The following is a 23,782-nucleotide window of genomic DNA, read 5'->3' as shown; positions in this document are numbered from 1 at the left end:
TATTCCTCTTCCTCCTTTTCCTCCTCCTTCTCCTCTTCCTCCTCCTAATCTTCCTTCTTCTTCTTTAGGTGTTTCCTACCCTCCAAGAAGTCTCAGTCGGTAACATCTTTCATCTAAGCATTGACTAATTACCACAATCTTTTTATGTTTGGACCCTATTTATGAAACTCTACAAAATCAAATAATTTCATTTATATTCATTTACTTGTTTTTATGTATGTATTTATATATTCGTCTATTTATCTTACCTATACATATATTCATTCATTATGTTTTCTTTTGTTTTCATTTTTATATTCATTTATCTAATCTATTCATATATTCATTCTACTTGTTAGTTTATCTATTCATTTATCTAACTTTCTAAATATTTTATTGATACATACATCTTATTTATATGTTTATTTACTTATTTAATAGATTAGCATATTCATCTTATTTATATATTTTTTTATTTAATTATTCTTTTAATTGTTTATTTCTGTTGTAGAGTTAATGCTCAAAGATTTTTCTAACGTGAACAATAAGGTGTTAAGCCTTTAAGTCCACTGCAGATCCGTCAGTCTATCCCTCAGGTGACGGTACAACCTGTGGACTTCACCACAGATTTACTGAATATTGATTTCTTAAGTGAGATACTTTTTCATTGATTTAGATTCCAGAGTCTTGTCCCCAAAGCTGAATAAAATCGTCCGTATTTAGCCAAAACAAAAACATTAAAATCGATGTAATTAATGTGTTGATTATATATTTATTTTTGATTCGTGAATATGATCGTTTCAGTGATATTTTCGTACATTAATGTGATGGCCAAAGCGATGCCGACAATTTGAAATGGTCTTTTAGATACAGATGTTACCTATTTTTATGAAAGATATAAAGAAGTCTTATAAATACAGATGTTATTATAAAAGTTGTAAAGAAGCACAAAAACGAAAAGTGATAATAATTAATATTGTAACAATTATTACGGCGACATTGAATTACGTAAGAAGTGGAAATTACCAACAAATATATATTATATAAATATATATATATATATATATATATATATATATATATATATATATATATATGTGTGTGTGTGTGTGTGTGTTTGTGTGTGTATGTATATATATATACATATATATATATATATATATTTTTTTTTTTTTTTTTTTTTTTTTTTTATGGGACACAAGAAGAAGCATAAAGACATAAGAATGGAGGAGACTACAAGAGACCATAAGGCCTACACTAGGTAGTTCTATGACTCTCACCACCTGTCTACCCTTATCCATAAGATTATGTTATCTTCTCTTAAAACAACCGATAGTTTCAGCGCTCTCTAACTACATGGTTAATAAGTCTATTCCATTCGTTAACCACCATATTAGTAAACAAGATCTTGCCTATTTCCTTCTCAAACCTTAATTTCTCCAATATAAACCCATTACTGAGAGTTCTGCCTGCTGTCTTAATATGATGACCTTGCTTGCATCACCCTTGTTAAAGCCCTTGACCCGCTTGAATACCTGTATTAGATCAGCACGCTTCGCCATTCCAGAGAGTGTATGTTAGCCCCTGTTCACGCTAGCGGTTTGAACCGCGGCGGTTTAATTACAGTATAAGTCTATGGAGACGTTCACATACAACCGCTCAGTTTTTCCATGACTGTAGAACCGCCGCGGTTTCCGCGCGGTTCAAACCGTTAGTGTGAACAGGGCAGTAAGGTGTCTGGGTATGAAAACAGACTGAAGGAGATGTTAGTAAGGCATCAAGAAATTTAATTTTCAGAACATATACATTAATTCATGGAACAACATGGAAGACGAAATAGTACAGTGGGACATTGTGAACGAGTTTAAAACTAGATTTAAGCTATGAAGGCGCTGAGGCGAGGAGTCTACGCCAGGAGGCGCTGAGTAGCTGCAGCCGAAGCCGTAGCCTCTGCCCCTATGCGCTTCTTGGACTCCAGGGGCAGGTAACTTACAGTCACTCCTGGGAATGGGAGAGGAGTGCGGGATTCGAACCCAGTAGGCAACGCTTTCGATTATGCCACCAGTGCAAAGATGGCGCTCATAAACTCTTAGATATATTCAGTTAGATAAATGAATACACACACACACACACAAACCGGCTCGACAGTGCAGTGGTACCGCTGTCGACCACAAATTCAGTGACCCGAGTTCGAGTCCTGCCCGGGGCTGAAAATAAAGCTAAGGATCGTTGCACTGGGAGCCGGCACTCTAGTTCTGGTGGGCAAGGAGCTGTGTTTGTATATATGTGTGTGAAGTCACAACATTACCCATAGATCGGGCCATATATGAGCTCTGAACTCTCATCGGGAAGGGTAATAGCTGCCGATTACGTGTCTAGCACGTGATCCAAGACCGTAGTGAATAAAAAATACACACACACGCGCGCACACACACACACACACACACACACACACACACACACACACACACACACACACACACACACATCTAGAATTATCTCAAATTGTACATTGTTGATGTATCACTGTATCACTGTTAACTCACTAAACCTATTATTATTATTATTTTATTATCATTATTGTAATTATTATTATTATTTTACACGTGCACACACACACACACACACACACACACACACACACACACACAAATTGGACGAAACAATAGTGTGTGCAAAAACCATACAAGGATTTAAGAACAAACTAGATGCTGAGAGATACAAAGACGGATCACTACGAACACAGCTCCCCTTTCTGTATAATACAACTAGGTAACTGTACACACACGTAGGTCACAGTCACTGCCTTATGTAAGTCCAGAACCTCATTTGATACCTATGATCCTCTCTCTCCATTGTCCGTTGTTCCTTTCAGCCTCCTGTAACCTTCAGTAACTTACTGTTTCAGGAACAGACCATTCCTTTCAGGTTGAGGGGCAGACCCCCTCCTTGAAGGGGTCTCGATCTAAGACTATTTCTTTCAGGCCGGAGGCCTTCGCCCCAAAATATTACTCAAAATCCCGTATTCTGAGCCATGGCACGTTTCGTTCTTTGCGGCTCCGTGTTGAAGAACGGGGTTATCGAGGGATTAATGAGCGTCTTCTAATCCCTTCTGGTACTCTCCAAGTCCTCTTTCTAATCCGAACTCGCCTCAGCAAGCCCTCGACTTGTCCAGTATCTTCCTTCACTACGCAACCTACCTCAAGATCTTCAGCCTTCAACCGTGCGTGTTCACCCTTATGACTTCCTGACATAAGACACAAAATCCCCTGCCCCCGTCCAGGGTTCTTGAATACTCAGAAATCGTCTTTATGTCTCTTGTAAATAAGACTCATAGAGACACCCGGCGTAATCCTTCTCAGGAGCGTTCAGCTCGCCCATACTTCAAGTCGTCCTTTTGCTGTAACGGGACACTATATGGGTTTCATTTTTTGCTGTCGTCAGACAGTTTTTTTTTATTCAGTCTGAGAGAGGACCTCGTGGTGAAGAAGCTCTGTCTTCTCTCTTTTTTGTAAAATTTCATCTTTTATTTATTGCCGTTTGCTCTCTCCCCCACCCCCGTTCATGTGGAAGGATATCAGCACTGATAAACTACAATCCACAACAACAACAACAACCCTTTGTGGTGTAAGGAGAAAAGCGCTGGTAAACTACACTCCATAACAACAACAGCAACAACAACAACACTAACCCCCACTTGGTATCTATTCTTCGGGACGTTGTTCCCAGTGTGTGTTCCAGCTCTCTTGCACTCTTCCTTAATTGGATCACTACTTACTCTTAGACAGCAGAATTCCGCGAGGTAAGATAGTAGTGTACGTCTGTACACATACATGCATACACACATATATACATACATGCATGCACCCATGCTCATTCCTTACCCTTTATGTACATATATCTTGGCTCTGTGTATAATTTTTGGTGCATGTGTCCGCATGTTATGTGTTGAACATTTGCATAAAGCTGTGTGAAGTTGAGCTATACAGCAATTTGCTGGTTTGTTTCTTTGTATATATACATTCTCATCAAACCAGCGGCCTTGTTTAAACAAACTACATCAAGTAAAAAGACGTGTCTTGCTTAATTGCTCCTGACCCAGGGCAGTGGGCGAGATGCAGGGACGACCCGTCATCCAGGAGGAGCCAAGATAAGAGGGAGGGAGGGAGAGTGAATGGGAGTGGAGTATGTGGGGATGAAATTTGTGGGAGTGGATTTATGCCTTTGACTTTGGCTGCCTCTCTTGTAAGAGGGAAAAACCCGTTGGTATATCTATCTATATACAAAGATATTTCCGTTATTTATTCTTTTCTTTTTTTCATTTTTGACAAAAACTGAAAACTTGTACCATGTTTACCATAGGCTCTCTCTATATTATGTAGCAGCTCGCGGTGTGTCCCCGCCCTGATACGCTTTGGTGAAAATTTGTCTTGTGTGACCTCACATGTGTCTTGTCTACTACTTTTCTGTATATACGTTCCTACCGATTGTCATTCTGTATTCCTTGAAAAGGTCTGAATAGACGAAAACGTTTGGATCATAGTGTCTTATTTCCCGAGTGTTTTTTTTTCTTTTTTCTGCGAAACCAAAGTGAAGGTGTATCAGCAATGACTGTGTGATATGTACACGACTGTATGGCAACGAAACATGGACCTTTCCATTACCATCAAAGAACACAGACCCACCACCAATCGTTACTCCAATTCTTGTGGGTGGGAGGGGGAGTTGGGGGGGTGTATGTACGTGTAAGATCACAGCATTACCCAGAGACTGGTCATATATGAGCTCTGAGCTCTCTTCCGGGAGGGTAAAAAACTCGATCACGAGTCCAACACGTGGTCCAAAAACACGGTGAATCTATTTGCGGGCATCGCCTGTCTTGACCTGATCTCCCGATTGAGGATGACCTGACCCAAGAGGGTCAAGTCTCCTGACCTGTATCAGGAGAATCATGTTCTAAACATAGACAAATCTTCCCCATCCTCCTTAACACATCCTTAGGCTGTGGTGCAGCATTTCTCAACCTTTTTACCCTTGCGTAACCTTTAAAATAAATTGCATGTCTCAAGAAACCCCTGCGCAAAAAAAAAAAAAAAAAAACATATCTTTCTCATTTTATATTCATCGTAATAATAGGTTAGATAGAATGATGTCTATATTACGTTATTACAATAACCAAGAATATGTCGTGCGTGTTTGATTATATTACGTATGTGAAATTAAATAAAAAATCAAAAGTGCATTAGCTTATCTCACTTGTTCTCGCGGAACCCTTAGGGACCTTTTGCGGAACCTTAGGGTTCCGGGGAACCCTGGTTGAGAAACGCTGCTCTAGTGACTGTTCTTCATGTTTATTCTCAGAGATTTGCATGTCACTACTATCTACTTGATAAAACTGCATGGTACTTCTTTTGATAAACTTGTCGACCATTGCACATTGCATACAATACCCTTTTTTTTTTTTTTTTTTTTTTTTTTTTTTTCCATGGTACTTCTTTTGATAAACCTGTCGACCATCGCGCATTACACACAATACCCTCTTTTTTTTTTCTTTTTTTTTTTTTCCCCCTCATCCAAACGCCAGTCATGTGCAGAACGGTAGAACCCTAATCCCATCAATGGCTTCAGACCTTCAGGAAGGTTTAACCTTCGCTTCAGTGGCCTCCGCAGATAGGACATGAAGACGGGTGGAGGGGACGGGGGGGGGGGGATAAGACCAGCAAGCTGGGAAGCTGCACCATCAGACAACAACAGCTGGAGACCTGCTGTCAAGGTAGACTATCTTTAAAGGATACCAGAGGAGAAAGCGTTATCATAGATTGCACCATCATCACCAATAGATCTGGACTATATCTGTAACTACTATGTGTGTGTGTATTAATAATAATGATAATAATAATAAAAGGTTTATTTCAATTGCAGTAGTATACTGACAATACATTAAAAAAAGCTGATTAAAGATATAAAACTTAGAGTATAGTGTGTGCGTGCATGTGTGATTCACCATGGTCTTGGACCACGTGTTGGACTCATGATCGACAGCTACTCCGCTCCCAGATGAGAGCTCAGAGCTCATATATGACCGATCTATGGGTAATTCTGTGATCTTACACGCACACACACACACACACACCCGCAACTCCCCGCCCACGAGAGTTGTAGTAACGACTCGCAGCGCAACGATACTGAAATTGTTTCAACCCTGGGCGGGATTCGAACCCGGACCGCCGTAGTGGGAGCCGGGAAGTAACCACTGCGCCACGAGTCGTGTGTATGTGTGTGTGTGTGTGTGTGAGTGAACATCACTATAAGTATCTCCTATTGTCATTAATTTTATTAACATTTATTTCGATTGACCCAGTTGGATATGACGTCCTTTTCTATGTTTATTCTGGTTACCGCCATTAGGTTTTAGTCAGGTGGAAGGAACTACTAAGGTCTCAGGGAGTTTATACTATCGCGGTTAATTATTTATTTATCTATTCGTTTATTCTTTTTATTTTATTTAGCTGACCTTCTAAATCAAAGAAAATTCACAAGCAAACGTATGCACACGAACATGCACACACACACCTCGTGGCGCAGTGGTAGAGTTCTAGGCTGTCACTACGGCAGACCGGGTTCGATTCCCGCCCAGGGCTGAAATAAATTCAGTATCGCTGCGCTGCGAGTTGTTAATTCAACTCTCGTGGGCGGGGAGTTGGGTGTGTGTGCGTGTAAAGCCACAGCATTACCCATAGATCGGTTATATATGAGCTCTGAGCTCTCTTCCTGGAGGGAAATAGCTGTTGATCACGAGTACACCACGTGATCAAAGACCATGGTGAACCATGGTGAATCACACACACACACACACACTTTAAACTAGGTATGATAATTAGAAAATAAGAGAGAGAACTTCACGAGCGTTGGTGCTTCCCGGAATGTCACACACACATACACACACACACACGCACACTTAAAAAAAATTGCTCACCGTGGACTATATCTCCTTATGCATTACTTGTCATGCACTTAAGATCATTATAATTGAATATCTTTTTCCGCGTCATGATCTGAAAGTTGCTTTATCATCATGGATTTCGACAGCAAAGACAAGAGCTCATAAAAAGAACACAAAGTGGAGATAAACTCATATGCAAGAGAAAAAATGAACACAAAATTTAATAGAAAAAATGACAGCGTTAAGACTAAAACACAGATTTACCCATAAGCAAGGGAAACAATGAACACATAATTTGATAGAAAAAATTTCAGCGTTAAGACTAGATCCGTCACAAGCGAGACAATGCCCATTGATTCATAGAGTGAGTTTACAGTAATGTGATACAAATGCATGCAGCGTTGCTAATATACCATGGACCAATACAAAAGGGATTCTGAAATCAGTCAAGATGTCTGTACATTGAAAATTTGTATGAAATGCATAGGAACAGCAATGTATGTATGAAAAACGCTAAGGATGTGAACTTTGAAATTAACTTGCACAGCAAACAAGAGATTCAACATTCAACTACGTTCTTCCGTTTTTGCAGAACTTTGTACAATGTTTGGGATGTTATTCTAAAAGATAAAATATTGATGTATTTTTTGATAACATGGAGATCTAGACGGGTATTGATCACTGATCTATATAACACCTGGATAGCGTATACGGGCCGTGGGCTGCCCCAGGAGTGAGGCCAGCGGGCGGGACATGGCCGCCATAATGGAAGTACCAAAACAGCTAGTGTGAATCGCTCCGCCGGTCATTATAACACCATTTTTAGATCAGTGTCATGGGAGCTGTCGTGTTACTCTCGTGGCCTGTGATCCAAGCATGATTGGGTATATAATGGCCACACAATTCGTCGCTGCTGGGCCCTCCATGTACATACATACATACATACGTACGTACATACATATACAAGGTGTATATCAAAATAGCATCATCACAATAAAACAATATATTGATATTTATTACCTCTGGCAGAAATAACCATTTATATACATAAACTTGTGCATGTACAGTATATGGATGAGTTGGCATTGACAAATTATAATTCCAGTATATATTATAACTTCAAGGGAATGTTACACAGACAACAAATGGGATAATGATATATTGTCAAAATATTGTAGGGATAATAATAGATCTATACTAGCATTTAACGGAATAAATATCCCTATAACATTTGATTACTGTACTGCTTATCGTTATTGGTGCTTGAATAAAAAAAAATTGATAACTCCTTCCTCACTTTGACACCGGTTACTTTTTGAGAATACAATTTGAATACAAATTGACGATGAGGTTAGAATCCGGGGTTGTGTCGATCATGTGGAAAGATAGAGAAATTGCCATATCTATGATCTAAATTGTTTCAAATAGTAAAATATCGCATTAAAGTGGTGAACATGTAAGGGGCCATTCAAAGAGTATGTAACGCGGGGGGGGGGTGCATGGTAGATGCGATGCGTTACGAGGATGTGGGGGTGTTTTCAACAGTGCTACGTAACGCTAATAATGTTTATTTATATTCATTTATTAATTTATGTCATAAATCATGCACTGAAATAGCATATCCTTAACAGATCGAGCAATCAATATCGAGCAAAAAAATCCAAAAACATCATACCATGTTTCATTCTTTGATGCAATCGTAAACAATTTCACACAGGACAAATAAAAATGAGTATGTTTTGGTGAGAAGTGAGGGGTGTTTGGCGGATCTGGCCTACACTTGATGGGGGTGCCGAGTTGTAATTAGTTGTAATCAGTGTTATGTAATACAGGGAGATGTAACACCCAGTGTTACGCAATGTTACATGAGGTGGGGGGTGTCGAATTTCACCAGAAAAAACGTTACATAATTTTTGAACGGGCCCCGAATAGTAATTCAGCCCATCTAATATGAATTCCTCACACTTCACAATATAGAAAAAGCCTACACATGTAATCAGGAAGAACAACTGGTTCTATACAGCTACACAGCTCTGGACAGCGTTTGAGCCTTATAAGATATTTTTAAATGATAAATATCTATCCTGCTATTGCCACGATTACATTCGTGACAAATGGGTTGCTGCTAGATCTCTATTTCTTACGATAATAAATACAAAACATTAACATGACAACACCTAACAAAACAGTTGGTGGGCAACATTTTATGGCTCCTGATGGCCGCATCATTTCTTGATGGGTATCGGGATATTTTGGGTAATAAAACCTTAATTTACTTACGAGTGGAAGGACTGCTCACATCCACCTTTTCTCCGGTTGGTGCAGTTGAATGCAGCACAAGTTGGCATTGTAAAATGATCGTTGAATATGTATGTGGGAGCGAAAGCTGCCGAGAACTGTAACTGTATCAGATCAGTGATCGCGTGGCGCGACTTTGTTTTGGTACTAACATCATGGCTGCCGCCGACCTCATAATCTCGACAGCGATCCGTGATCCAGTTATATCTAGATCAGTGGTATTGATACAGACGTAAGGAAATCACCACTCTAAACATCATCTTGACTCATTTCCATTTCGCTTTAACAAAGTGGAAACGCCGTTGCAAAGGCGTTTACGTCAGTAAGGCCTGAGCAGCTCTGCTACAAAATCATACAGTCAGTTCCTTCCTCTTTGTCAACCGCTTCCGCTACAGTCACCTTTGAATTTTGAACTACACGTTCCTGGACCTCCTTTACATCTGCGCACGCGCTTCGATGTCCTCGTCACGCTCGATTTGGGGCCACCGGCACGCTCGCTGCCGGGCTAGTGTCTGTATCTTAAGTTCATTCAAACGATCACTGATCTAGCCTGTAAGTCATGAGACACATTTTCATTCACGAAGATAAAGAAGAAAGAACCCTTCTAACTAATAGAATGAAACCGTGCCATAAGACAGCAAATATACTGGTTTATCATAAGCTCGTACGGTTATACCATTCGCAACGGTTTCCCCCGAGCAAGGTAACAGACGAACACCCGTAAATCCTCCATTCTCCCTTATTCAGTCTCTACCCCCAAAGTCGTGGATACAGTCACTTTCTTGTAGTCTTTTCTTTGCATACGTCCCCAGATACCTATTTCTCATGGCATTTAGTGCCACTTATTGTTAAGTAGCTTTATTATAAGTGTATATTGTGTAATCACTTATAGCATCAATGACTGCTTCAGTGCGGTAGCACGCGCGAACCAAGTGATCTTTATTCATTTTAAATTTCACCTTGAAATTTAAACACACACACACGGCCTTCAGTGAAACTCTCGTAGTATGTGAATGTTGACACATAATGTTATAGCCTACGTGATTCAAGTCTGGTGAGTTTGGAGGTCTGTTGGGTGTCCCATGAACGTGATTGTGCGCCATCCATGCTCGAGTCGCTTGCTTGCTTCTTTCTGTGACTTTATAAACCTTTTCGCATATTGCAATGTACCCAGTAGCATGGACTAAAAGACCTTTTGAAAAGAAATTGTGTGATATGACATGGCTTTGATACTTGCTACCCCTAAACAAATCAGTTGCTGGAAACTTGGTAAACATATTCCATTTGTAGAAGGATCTACAGTTCTACACTAACTACCTTTAATTTCTCCGGTTAAACTTTTGATTGTGGTGAAAAATTTCCCCACCAGAGAAGAATATAAATAAGTCATGTTCTTCAGTGTTAACTGAACCTTGTTAACTAAACGTGTTATCTAACCATTTTTCATAGATCAACTGATACTTGCTCATCACCCACGTGACTTCTTAACGAGTGTCACGTGATCGCAAGTCACACTTATGACGCTCTAAAGGAAGATTATATGTGAGGAAATCACGCAGCTTATGTAACGTATGCAATACCAATGGTAAGATTTCCTTCTCTCTCTCTCTCTCTCTCTCTATCTCTCTCTCTATCTCTCTCTCTCTCTCTCTCTCTCTCTCTCTCTCTCTCTCTCCTTTTCTTGCATTTCAATTTCTCTTTTTGATTTATTTCTTTATTCTTTTTCAGTCAGTGAAAGGTTCATATACACTACCTACGTATTTTTCCTCGATTTGTGTGATACATACATATACCAAGGCTTTTTTCCCCCTTACCAGGGGGGTAGCCAAAAAGGACAAGGCACAAAAACATTCCCACCCATTTCATCCCCGAAAACACTTCACACCCCTCCACCCTCCCTCCCATCTTAGCACCTCCTAGATTTGTATGATGGAGTCATTAAAATAACTATTTGATATCATTGCATTAATTAGCAATTTAATGCACAAACAATCCGCGTGACTAATGAGGAAGGCTACAGTAATTATTTTATCAATTTAAAATATTCACAACTATAGCTAAATACAACACGCCATACAGTACATACAACACCATAGAATGCACCGTACATTACAACATACAACAAACTACACATTACAACACAGCATTTAGAACGTTCACAGCCACAGCCATTACAACGCGCCATAAAATCCATATCCTACTAATAACCTTACCAAACCCCATTAATCCACATTGTAGTGAGATAATACAGAAAATAAACCCCACCTCCACCCCAGTATGGTATAAAGACTAAACTCAACAACGAAGACTATTTCGAGTCTTCTTTTCGCAAAATGTCGAACCAGAGTACAATCCGGTTACAACCGGTTTTTCGGTCAGACCGGAGGAAGAACAATTTGAACGCTCGGTCGCCGAAACTACCGCCATTGTAGCAACCGTTAACAGCTCAAGGAACAAAGACATGTGAGGAAGTCAGTTGAAGCGGTCTTTGACGAGTTTCATAACACAGTGACTCTGTCGGAAGAAAATTGAATGAGAACGTGACAGATTCACGATCATGGAGGATTGGGTCTGTCCACCAGATGCCAACTTTCTCGCCAAGCACAGGCGATTCCATGCAGCCGAGGAGACTTACTTCGACCAGACCAAGGGTCACAGACACTGAGGACCTTACTCAAAATTGTGGTCGTCCTTCAGATAAGTGAAATCGTCAAGTGATAGCCAAGAGAAATTCATTAATGATACATGGACTCGGAAATTTGCTTTAGGCACCTTAACTTACAATCTTGAAAGACGCAGAGTGCGGGGTGATCTAATAGAGGTGTTCAAGTGGATCAAAGGCTTTAACAAGGGTAGTGGAAACAAGGTCATCATATCAAAACAACAGGGCAGGACTCGCAGTAATGGATTTAAACTGGACTAATTTAGATTTAGGAAGGAAGTAGGCAAGAATTGGTTTACTAATAGGGTGGTCAAGGAATGGAATAGACTTAGTAACCATGTAGTGAGCGCTGAAACTACCAGTTGTTTTAAGATACGGTTAGACAACTTTATGGATGGGGATGAAAGGTGATGTATATGGAGCTGCCTAATGTAGGCCTTATGGTCTCTTGCAGTCTCCTTCATTCTTATGCTCTTATGTAATAAAGTTTGGCATTTCGTGATACGGGTCACGGCTAAATGTTTACTTAATATATAATCAAAGACATAAAAACTTGGCCTATATAAAAACTATAAAGAAATGTGTATACACATACACACACACACACACACACATATATATATATGTGTGTGTGTGTGTGTGTCCGTGTATGTATATTACTTTCATTATATCTTATTTTTATTAATCTCTTTTCAGTTACAAAATAATTTTGTCAAGATCTTGTTGGATAACTTACTGATGTGAAAGGTTGGTTATCATTTTACACATTTCTCTATCGAAAGGCATTTTAGATCATAATAATTTACATCTGGTCAGAGATAGACTTCCCTGCCTTGAACCAAAACGGTCACAAACGGGAACCCTGAGACATCGCACACACACACACACACACACACACACACACACACACACACACACACACACACACACACACACACACACACACACACACACACACACACACACACACACACACACACACACACACACACACACACACACACCATTACCCATAGATCGGTCATACGAGCTCTGAGCTCTCTTCCGCGAGGGAAATAGCTGTCGATCACGAGTCCAACACGTGATCCAAAGACCAAAGTGAACACACACATGCACTCGTAGCGCAGTTAGTGGAGTTCCCAGCTGCCACTACGGAGATCCGGGTTCGAATCCCGCCAAGGTCTGAAATAATTTTAATATCGCTGCACTGCGGGTCGTTACTCCAATTCTCGTGGGTGGGGAGTTGTGTGTGTGTATGTGTAAGGTCACAGTATTACCCATAGATCGGTCATATATGAGCTCTGAGCTCTCTTCTGGGAGGGAAATAGCTGTCGATCACGAGCCCAACACGTGATCCAACACGGGAATCCAGTGATCTGGGTTCGAGTGACCATCCAGGGTTTGAAAGCATATTTCACTGCAAGCAAGCACCCAAACTCTAGTGGGCAAAGCTTGTGTGTGTGTATGTAAGGTCGGCATTACCCATTGATCGGGCCATATATGAACTCAGAGCTCTCATCCTAAAGGGTAACAACTGTCGATCACGAGTCCAACGCGTGGTCCAAGACCGAGGTGAACCACAACATATCAGGAGGTTAAGCAAGACGACTGAGCCGTCCAACGCAACGTAAGACGATTTTATTCAGCTGACGGTCTCTTTAGATAGCCAACCGTGTAGTTAATGAATGGAATAAACTTCCTGCAGAGGCAGTGCAATGAAGTTCAGTTCGAAGCTTCAAGATTCATTTAGATAAACACCTAAGCAAGATGCTGTAATGCCTGCCGCTGGCTGAGCGGGTTAGGGTGTCGTTACTTGCGGCGATGGTCGAGGGGATGGCGGTTCGAATCCTGCCACCGGTGAAGTTGAACCAAATGAATGGTTCATTGAATTCCACGCTATAAAGTCCTCTGTGAGGGACACCGTCCTAGCCTTCCGATAGGGGGGGAGTTTGTGACGTAAAATCATATCATCATCATTTGTTTATTTGTTATCATTTTTCTGTTTATTATTTGCTTGATTTTCATTTATTATTATTCATTTGTCAATTTATTATTAATTACTGTTTACCTGTTTTTTTTTATTTGACTATACCTATGCATTTATTTATTTTATTATCATTTATGTTATTGTAATTTTTATTTATTTATTTATCATTATGTTGTATTTTTTTTATCCTAGTTATGGACCAAAAGGTCTCCTGTCGGCATACACCACCTTTGTAATTCTTACATGATCACAGGGGTCATTTTATTTGGAGAAAAGTCCAATCATGGAGGTCTTTCAGCTGAAAAAATCCCATTTAGTGCCTCTTCTGTGGACCTTCCCCGTTCCTCAAGTTCCTTCCTGATCTGCTCGAAACGCCTGTTACCTAGGAAACCCAGCCGTTCTTTTGGGGTTAAATAGGGGCCATGTCCAGACATCGAACCTCCCATGGGTTGACAAGAAAAGAAAAAGAAAACATTCCTTTCTGAACGTTCTGATGGATCTGGCCGAATCGTCGAGAGACCCGCACGGTCATGTCAGAGACGGGGAGGTTCTGTGAGCGATGTAGAGAAGTCCCCGAGGTCTTACGCCGGGGATCTCCGGTCCTTGTCCGCCGTCTCGTCTAGAAGCGCCTCTCTCAGGGGGCTCCGACAGGGCTCCGACACCCTCTTCGTCGTCTTCTCTGGCGACACAGTCCTTGAGGACCCATAGCTCCCTTCTTAGAGGTCCATGCGCCGGGGGAGGTATTGTGCCCTTCATTAAGAAAAAAAAAAAAATCTTCCTCAGGGTTTTCTCCACCCAAACTCTTCCGGACAGCAAATTTGCACCCGAGGTTACCTTGTGATGCGATGGTAGTAGTAGTAGTAGTAGTAGTTGCAATGATAGTAGTTGTAGTATTAGTAGTGGTAGATAGTAGTAATTGTAGCAGCAGCTGTTTTGCTGAGCCATTTAGTGAGCGCTAAACAATTGGCCGTTTTTAGAGAAGACTGAATAAGTTTATGGATAGGGATGATAAGTGGACATGGAACTCCCTAATGTATGACTTATGGTCTCTTGCAGTCTCTTTTATTTATATTTTCTTAAGTTGTTGTGTTAGTTTTTTCTGTTTACTGTTGTGCTTGTTTTTGTTGATGTTGTACTTGATATTAAGCTAGATATCGATGTTGCTGTGCTTAATATGCTTGCTTAGATCACACACACACCATAGAAAAAATCATAATCCTTAAAGGTCGATGTAGAACGAAAAACAAACGGGAAAATAAAAGAAGAGAATAATTCCCATACAGAATTCCACCAACACATGAGAAATGTCTTCCTTTCCAGTTTACTGTACAAAGCTCCAACATAGTTTCCAGTGACAGCATAAGCAGGAACTCCTTTTCGCTGCACTGGGGGAGACTCTACCTTCGCCTGGCAGCAGCCAGTAGAAGAGTACAAGTCACAGAGAAAGAGTGAGATAAGATCAGCCTATCCTTGACCTACACCAGCCGAGTCTCGTGACTCTGCGCTCTGGAGAAAGATCTCTGATGGCTCAATCTCATTCTTCACTCGATCTGGATTTTTTTTTTTTTTTTTTTTTTTTTCTGAGGTATTGCGTCCTTGGCGACAGCCGCCCCCTTCCGATTTAATTTAAATTTATTTATTTTATACATTTATTTGTTATTTGTTTAGTGTGACTATGACCATATAGTCCTTGATATATATATATATATATATATATATATATATTTTTTTTTTTTTCACCATACAAACAACGATGTTGTGCCAAGAGACCACTTTTATTATATATATATATATATATATATATATATATATATATATATATATAAATTTTTTTTTTTTTTTTTTTTTTTTTCTCTTTCATCCGAGGAGAACGGACCCAGGCCTGAAAAGACCCTTATCCGGTCGAGACCCCCCAACAGCCCGTTCATCAGTTCAGGATCCCATCATCATCTGAATAAAATCGCCTGCCGGCAGCCAGGTTCTGTATCGGCAATATCATCACGTTGGAGCATGATCGTCGACCACATGAGGCCTATGAGGAACGCCCTTCCACCGCATAAACTCATAGCATAATCTCCTCAGGACTGTGCTTTGCCAGTACCTCTATCCTTGTGGGCAATTTCCCGCCGTGGTCTTATTAGTTGTTGTTTTTTTCTGTTGACAGGGGGGATTATTTACCCCCCTAAATTACCCCCCACCTCGTCCTACTCTCAGTTACTCTCACACACCCCGACCCGTTTCCGACCACTTTGGTCGGTGGCACTTTTGTTTTTCTCATGGTTAGCGCCAGATGGCTATTTCATGTTCATCTTCACGACGGGGAAGGAGATTCATTGCATTGTCTCGAATTCTTTTTATAATAAACAGAGGGACGGCGCAAATCAGACTGGTCGCCGGTGGTCGGAAATAGGTCGGAAGCTTGGTGTAACTTGGCCTTTAGTTAACATTAAGTTTAGCCAGTTAAGCCAATTATTCCTAATCTTGTGGGGAGTGGAGGTAGACAACTGATGTTTTCGAAAATAGGGGGAAGAGGGGCTTGGGGGGAAGGGGAATACCTCAAACTGAAAACATGTCACGAATTCTTTGAATTTGCATTGTGGGTATATCACACTCACACACACTCGCCCCTCTCCCTTCTTTCCTCCTGCAATGGTAATTCCAGTAGATCCAGTATCGTTATATGTAATAAGTCTGGCTTATCTGTTCATTTATTTCCTTATCATTATTATTATCATCAGTATTATTAGTGCTACTATTATCATTTTTATTATTGTTATCTATATTATCATAGTTATCATAATTATTGTTACTACTATTATTATTATTATTATTATTATCGTTGTTAATATCATTATCGTTGTTAATATCATTATCGTTGTTAATATTATTATCGTTGTTATTTTTATTATTATTAGTAGTAGTAGTAGTAATAGTAGTAGTAGTAGTAGTAGTATTGATATCATTATTGTCATTGTTATTACTATTATTATTAACATTATTTGTGCGGTATTATTACTATCATTATATAGTTATTATTATTATTATTACTATCATTATTATTATCATTGTCATTATCATTATTATTATTATCATTATTATCATCATGATGGCGAAGAAACCAGAATTTCTCGACGGTCAGAACAAGATTAATCTAGTTAAGAAGTTCAGCACGCTAAGCTGTTGTTAATCTAGTGTACAGCGATTCGATCAAGCACAAACGTTGATGTAACGATGTAACGCTTGAGGTAAAGATGTAGCTTTTGGTGTAACGATGTAGCGTTGGTCCAACTTTGTAACGTTGATGTAATGATGTAACTATGTAACGCTGATGTAACGATGTAACGTTGATGCAATTATGTAACATTTGATGTAACGTTGATGTAATGATATAATGATGTAAGATCTGTCGCGTTTATGTAACGATGTAATTATGTAACTTTTAACGACGTAACGTTTGATGTAACTATGTAACGTTTGGCATGGAATTTGGATGTTTATGTAACGATGTAACGTTGATGTAACGATGTCACGTTGATGCAAATATGTAACATCGATATACTCGTAACTATGTAACTTTGGCGCAACTATGTAACGTTGACGTAACGATCGTGTAACGGTGGCTGCTCAGCTAACCGCTCAGGGAGTTCAAGGTTAGTTTCTTTACGAGTAGTCATGGATTTAGTTAATGTTAGGGTGTAAATAAATATTTAGAACTAAATGTAGTGCATCCGCTAGAAGAACGTCAGTATTTGATGACATCAGCCTTTGCAGTAATCCACAAAACACGATGACGAAAGAAAAAAAACGTAATTCATTGATTCTTTCAATCTATCGACAGAAATAATTTTGTATAAATAGATTTAGAAAATATTTCCGTATTACTATGCCCAGAGTGGTTAATGAATGGAATAGACTTAGATAACTTTATGGATTGGGATGACAGGGGATAAGGGACATGGAACTGCCTAGTATAGGCCTAATGGCCTCTCGCAGTCTCCTCCATTCTTCTGTTATTATGTTCTATAGGTCGCTGATGTATCATACAATGGTCCTGTTTATCATTCACCAGAAGAAAAAATTCACTAAAAATTTTCGATTTGCCTTTGAAATATCTCTTAACGTTGAATACATTACTCGGGAAAATTGTGGTCATCAGTTTGAAATCAAAGAGAAAAATAGTCCTTTTCTCTTAATATAGTCTAGTCCCCCTTGCGTGTTCGCAAACGTTCAAACTGATGACCATTTTCCAGACATATCTGATAACGCGGACCAATGTTAGAACATTTCAAAGAGTGAGTATATGATTTTAGGAAACCCTGTATTATTAAAATATTTGTCCAAATGAAATATAACGCATGCTCGGTGTGAACAAGTAATACATAATGGAGAAGAAAAACCAGAAGAACCATCTAGAATGCAGTCATGCTATTATATGTCACCATGCAAGATGGCCAACGAACTTAGAAAAAAAAAAATCGAAAAAAAAAAAATCTGCTGTTGCTACAAGTATATGTCCAGGTTGAAAATGTGCCCGTGAAGGAGAGTATGTTAGGAGGGTTGGTACTGACCTAATTCCGATGTACAACACTTTGTGTATAATTATACATTGGTAGTGCAATGACTTCACTTGAGCTCTTAGCTCTTAGGGTTTCGATATTTACTTTGTAAGGATAGCAACGTATTAACCTTTGATACTCAGTGTTGCATCATTGTATGCTTAGCAAAGCACTTATGTGATGTTTGGGTAGTGACGTTCTTTCGACGTTAGGAAGTCCCGTCTGAAGGGTTTCGATGGTTACCTTATACATAACAACATCCAACCCTATTGACCTTCGACACTCAATATTTCATCAGTTTATGCTGTGCAAAACACTTAGGTAGTGTTCAGGCAGTGAGGCGATTTTAGACATCGGAATGTCCTGTCTGGGTGTGAAAAAGACACGTATGAGTCTCATGACGTGAACGAAATACAAAACATGAGGATACACGTGGTCACATTCCTCATGCATCACGTAACCTGCATATTACAGAGGCCTTGCTTATGCATTGTACACTGAAGCCCTCAAAGTGCACACAATGAGTACAACAGCTTGCAAGAGTGAGACTGAGAAAGGGAGGCTTCTCCCTCATACCAGGTGCATTGCTGCCGGGACCTTTACAAATGGATGACTACTTTTTCTTTATTTTATTGATAATTATGTTTATTTTGTGATAATTAGTGACTGCAAACACGGAGTACATAATCATCGTGTGACGTATAGTGCCCCCATGTCTGTACCAGCGTTTCTCAACCTTTTTACTCTTCCGTAACCTTTAGAATAAATTGCATGTCTCAAGAAACCCCTGCGCAAAAGAAAAAAGAAAAAAAAAACATACACCAGATCTTTCTCATTTTATTTTCATCGTAATAATAGGTTAGATAGGATGGTGTCTGCATTACATTATTGCAATAACCAAGAATATGTCGTGTGTGTTTAATTATATTACGTATATGAAATTAAATAAAAAATCAAAAGTTCTTTAGCTCATCTCACGTGTTCTCGCGGAACCCTTAGGGACCTTTTGCGGAACCTTAGGGTTCCGGGGAACCCTGGTTGAGAAACGCTAGTCTATACAAACAGAACAGGGATGGCAGGATTTTTGTTCAGGGTTTTCATAGCTCCGGCATCAATAAAATCGTCACTGCGCATCTGGCTTATGCGTAACCTGTCCCTCCACAACCCTTCTCTAACTCCTAAAGGTGAACTCTGGACTTTACCTTCTTCAGGAGACATACCTGAAGGGTTTAGGAGGATCAAGACTCTTCCAGGAAGTCCCCGGACATCGAGGTCACGCAGGAGGTCTTGGTAACACGAGGACCTTCGTGTGATGCAAAGGTCCTCCTGCATGCAACGAAGCCAAAGAAGGTTCCTCTGCAGAAGACCCTTATGCCAAGGACGCGTAAGGGTCATCACTGGAGCTGATGTAATGTTAGTTTCTGTTTATTTTGGTTTTGGTTTTCCTCCTGTTGGGAGTGGCATGATGTGTCTGCGTAAATGGATTTCGAAATTAGCGCCATTTGTTGTGGGGTGGGGAGGACACTTGCCTGGGTGCCACTAATGGGGTTTTCGTTTTGGTAATATCTTCTTAGTGCTTCTTCTGGCTCACACACACACACAAACACACGACTCGGTGGCGCGGTTGATAGAGTACTGGACTGTCAGCACGGAGGTGCGTCAGCACCTGGTTCGAATCCTGCCCAGGGCCGAAATTATTTCGGTATCGCTGCGCTTCGGGTCGTTACTCCGACTCTCGTGGGCGGGGAGTTGTGTGTGTGTGTGTGTGTGCGCAAGGTCATAGTATTACCCATAGATCGGTCATACGAGCTCCGAGTTCTCTTCCAGGAGGGAAATAGCTGTCGATCACGAGTCCAACACGTGATCCAAAGACCAAGGTGAAGGTGAATACACACACACACACACACGAGTTGAAGCGGAGATATGGTTAATCTGATCAATAAAAACCTACGTAATTTGCCAACATCTAAATGAGCCAACACGTCTATGGGACGGCGACCTGCCATCAATATTTGCATTCTTATTCATAACAGTAAAATAGTTAGATAAAACATATGCAACACAAAGCACCACTTGTAAACGAAGACCATTAATTTTAAGTAAGATGTGAAAAGCCACGAAAAAAAAAAAGATAAGATATAAAATGGAAACCACCAAGAACTGAAACATTTCTTAAGATGAACAAGTTTGATAAGCACTAAACCAACAGGAGGAAACTGATCAACAACAACAACAACAACAACAAATGTAGAAATATACAACGAATGAACAAATCATTACATGACCTAACATAAGAAACTATCCGAAAAATTGAAAATAACTTCAATTACGAATGCACAAGAGCGAAAGAAATGACAGACCCAACAGACAAGAGTGAACAAATGGTCCAAAGATAACAAATGGAGTCCTTCAGGAATCGGTGCTGGCTCCAGACACACAAACGATCTCTCTCTCTCTCTCTCTCTCTCTCTCTCTCTCTCTCTCTCTCTCTCTCTCTCTGTGTATTTACCTAATTGTAGTATACAGGAAAGGACCAACGCTCGTTGGGTCCCGTCTCCTAGTCTCCAATTCATCATACCTAGCCTCAAGTTCATGTACAGTTCAAACTTAATATTTATACTTGATTTTTAATTATCATATTTAGATTTGAATTTATTTATTTCTCCAGCTTGGGCTTTATCACCTTCTAAGCTATTCCAAGTATTGATCCATCAGTATAGAAAACTGAATTACCTCACATCCTTTAGACATGTGGTGTGTGATTCACCTTGGTCTTTGGATCACGTGTTGGACTCGTGATCGACAGCTATTTCCCTCCCGGAAGAGAGCTCAGAGCTCGTATGACCGATCTATGGGTAATGCTATGACCTTACACGCACACACAACTCCCCGCCCACGAGAGTTGGAGTAACGACTCGAAGCGCAGCGATACTGAAATAATTTCAACCCTGGGCAGGATTCGAACCAGCTACCGCCGGTACCGCCATACTGATACTCTGGGACTCTACCAACCGCGCCACCGAGTGTGAGTGTGTGTGTGTGTGTGTTTACCTAATTGTATTTGTCTAATTGCATTACATAAGAAAGGAACAGCGCTACTTTGGTCTTGTCTCTTACTGTCCGATTTACCATACCTAGCCTCAAATACATGCACAGTTCCAACATAATAAATATTCTTGTGTATGTGTGTGTGTGGGCATTGAGTCTGCCTCTTTCATTCCAACAATCAACTGCCAGATTGTTTTGGGAGAAGTTACATGACCGTTGCAGACATAACCGCCAAGTCACCTCTTTCACCAAAGTACTCAAGGTCACCGGCGTGCTTAGGAGACCTTCGCGGAAGATCGAAGACTCCTCGAGCTTGAAGACGACTTCGGCTACTTCGGCAGCTCCTCGGGACGTCAGGATTAAGCCGCCTCGTCCCCGGCAGAGCACGTTCGTCCCTTTGTAAGTCATTTCGCCAGATGGAATTCCCCTCTTTCGAAATACGGAACTGCTGTAACGTAAGCCCAAGAAACGTGTTTAGTCTCTTTAGAGCCAAGGCTGGGAACAGGCAAATTGTGTGTACACCATTTTCATGTTTGTTTCTCCCTGCAAGCTCGGGCTGTGTAAGGAGTAAAATGTTTCTCAACTGTGTTATTTCTGAAGAAGCCCTGCTGGGCGAAACGTCAAATATATTGGATCCCATACTCTGCGTTTGACCTCTCGACTACAGTGCTGTTGTAGTCGTTGCTGCTTTTACTCATAAATCGTCCCAAATTGAGTGCAAATTTTGGTTCTATTCCAGTATCACTCCAACACATTTTTCATTTTCTTTTTTGCATTTGAGATATCTTTTTTTTTCTATGGAATTGTTGCAGTAGGTTACGAACTATTGGACAACGTAAGTTTCATGTTAAATACCCGTGATTGCATTATTCTGTAATTTTACCTAAAATTTAACCTTTTTTTGGGGGGTGGGAGGTTAAGTTAGATTGGGTTTGTTTAGATCAGCTTATGTTGGGTTGTGTTAGATTAAATTAGGTCATATCAGGTTAGGTTGGGTGAGGTTAGCTTAAGTTAGACTAGGTTAGGTTAGGATATGTTACGAGTATATTAGGTTTGGTTCGGTTAGGTTACGTTATGTTATGTTGGGTCAAGTTTAGTTTGGTTAGATTCGATTAGGTTAGGTAATTCTAGGTTAGGTTAGCTTAAATTAGGTTGGGTTAGTCTAGCTTAGGTTAGTTTGGGTTAGTTTATGTTGGGTAAGGATAGCTTAGGTTAGATTATATCCGATTAGGTTAATTAGGTTTATAATAGGTAAGATTAACTTTTGTTGTGTTAATTTCAGTTAGTTTAGCTTAGGTTGGGTTAGCTTAAACTAGGTTAGGTTGGGTTAGCTTAGAATTTGTTTGGTTAGGTTAGGATAGGTTATATCTAACTAGGTTTGGTTAGGGTAGGTTGGATTAGGTTTGGTTAGGTAATGTTAGGTTAGTTAGGTTAGGCTAGGTAAGATTAAGTTTGGTTAGGTTTGGGCCATATCGGCGACTTGTCAAGTGTCGTCAATTATTATAATAGAGTGGAGTATGTAGGGGATAGAATGGGTGGGAGTGGTTTCTATGATTTTTTTTTTTTTCTACCTCCCTATTAATTTTTTAGTTGCAGCTGTAATTGTTTTACAGAAAACGTTTTAGTTTTGTTTAAAAATATGTGATGAAGTAAGGGGTGACTAAATCATCTTATTAACGTGTAGTACGTATGGATTTTATTGATAAGAGTTAAAGAATAACATTAGATTATAATTTGAACAAATATTTATGTTTAATGTTATTCTAACAATTTATTTAGATTTCTATAATAGTCGTATTAACTTCATATGTCTATTTTTCTAATAAAAAAAATTTGATCTTGCCACGCACATTAGATTATGTAAATCTGCACAGATTGTGAATATTCATAAAATATGCAGCACCAATAATGAATTCATAATTGGGCTCACAGATAACGAATCCATTGAACATGCACACATTACCAAAGTTGCAGATGAAGGTGGGAAAAACGGACCTCTGACATGAGTCATACTGAGGAGTGGAAGAACCTAACCTAATCTGACATTTTACGAATTTTCATAATGTGTGCATGTCTGATAGATTCGTTACCTGTGCGCCCAATTATGAATTCATAATTGGCGCTGCACAGTTTATAAATATAACACAGATTCACAAAATGTGCGGAACAACCTGACCAACGTTTCTTAACCTAGGGTTTTTATATCAGGGGTTATTAATAACCCCAGGGGGATTTTTAATACCCTCAGACGGATTCAAATACCCCCAGGGAATATTAATACTCTTGCGTTAACGCCCATTTTAGATATC

This window comes from Oratosquilla oratoria, chromosome 24 (genome assembly GCF_046742065.1).
Source record: "Oratosquilla oratoria isolate Oo_2021 chromosome 24, ASM4674206v1, whole genome shotgun sequence".
NCBI classification, from domain to species: Eukaryota; Metazoa; Arthropoda; class Malacostraca; order Stomatopoda; family Squillidae; genus Oratosquilla; species Oratosquilla oratoria.
This window is presented reverse-complemented; position numbering follows the sequence as displayed.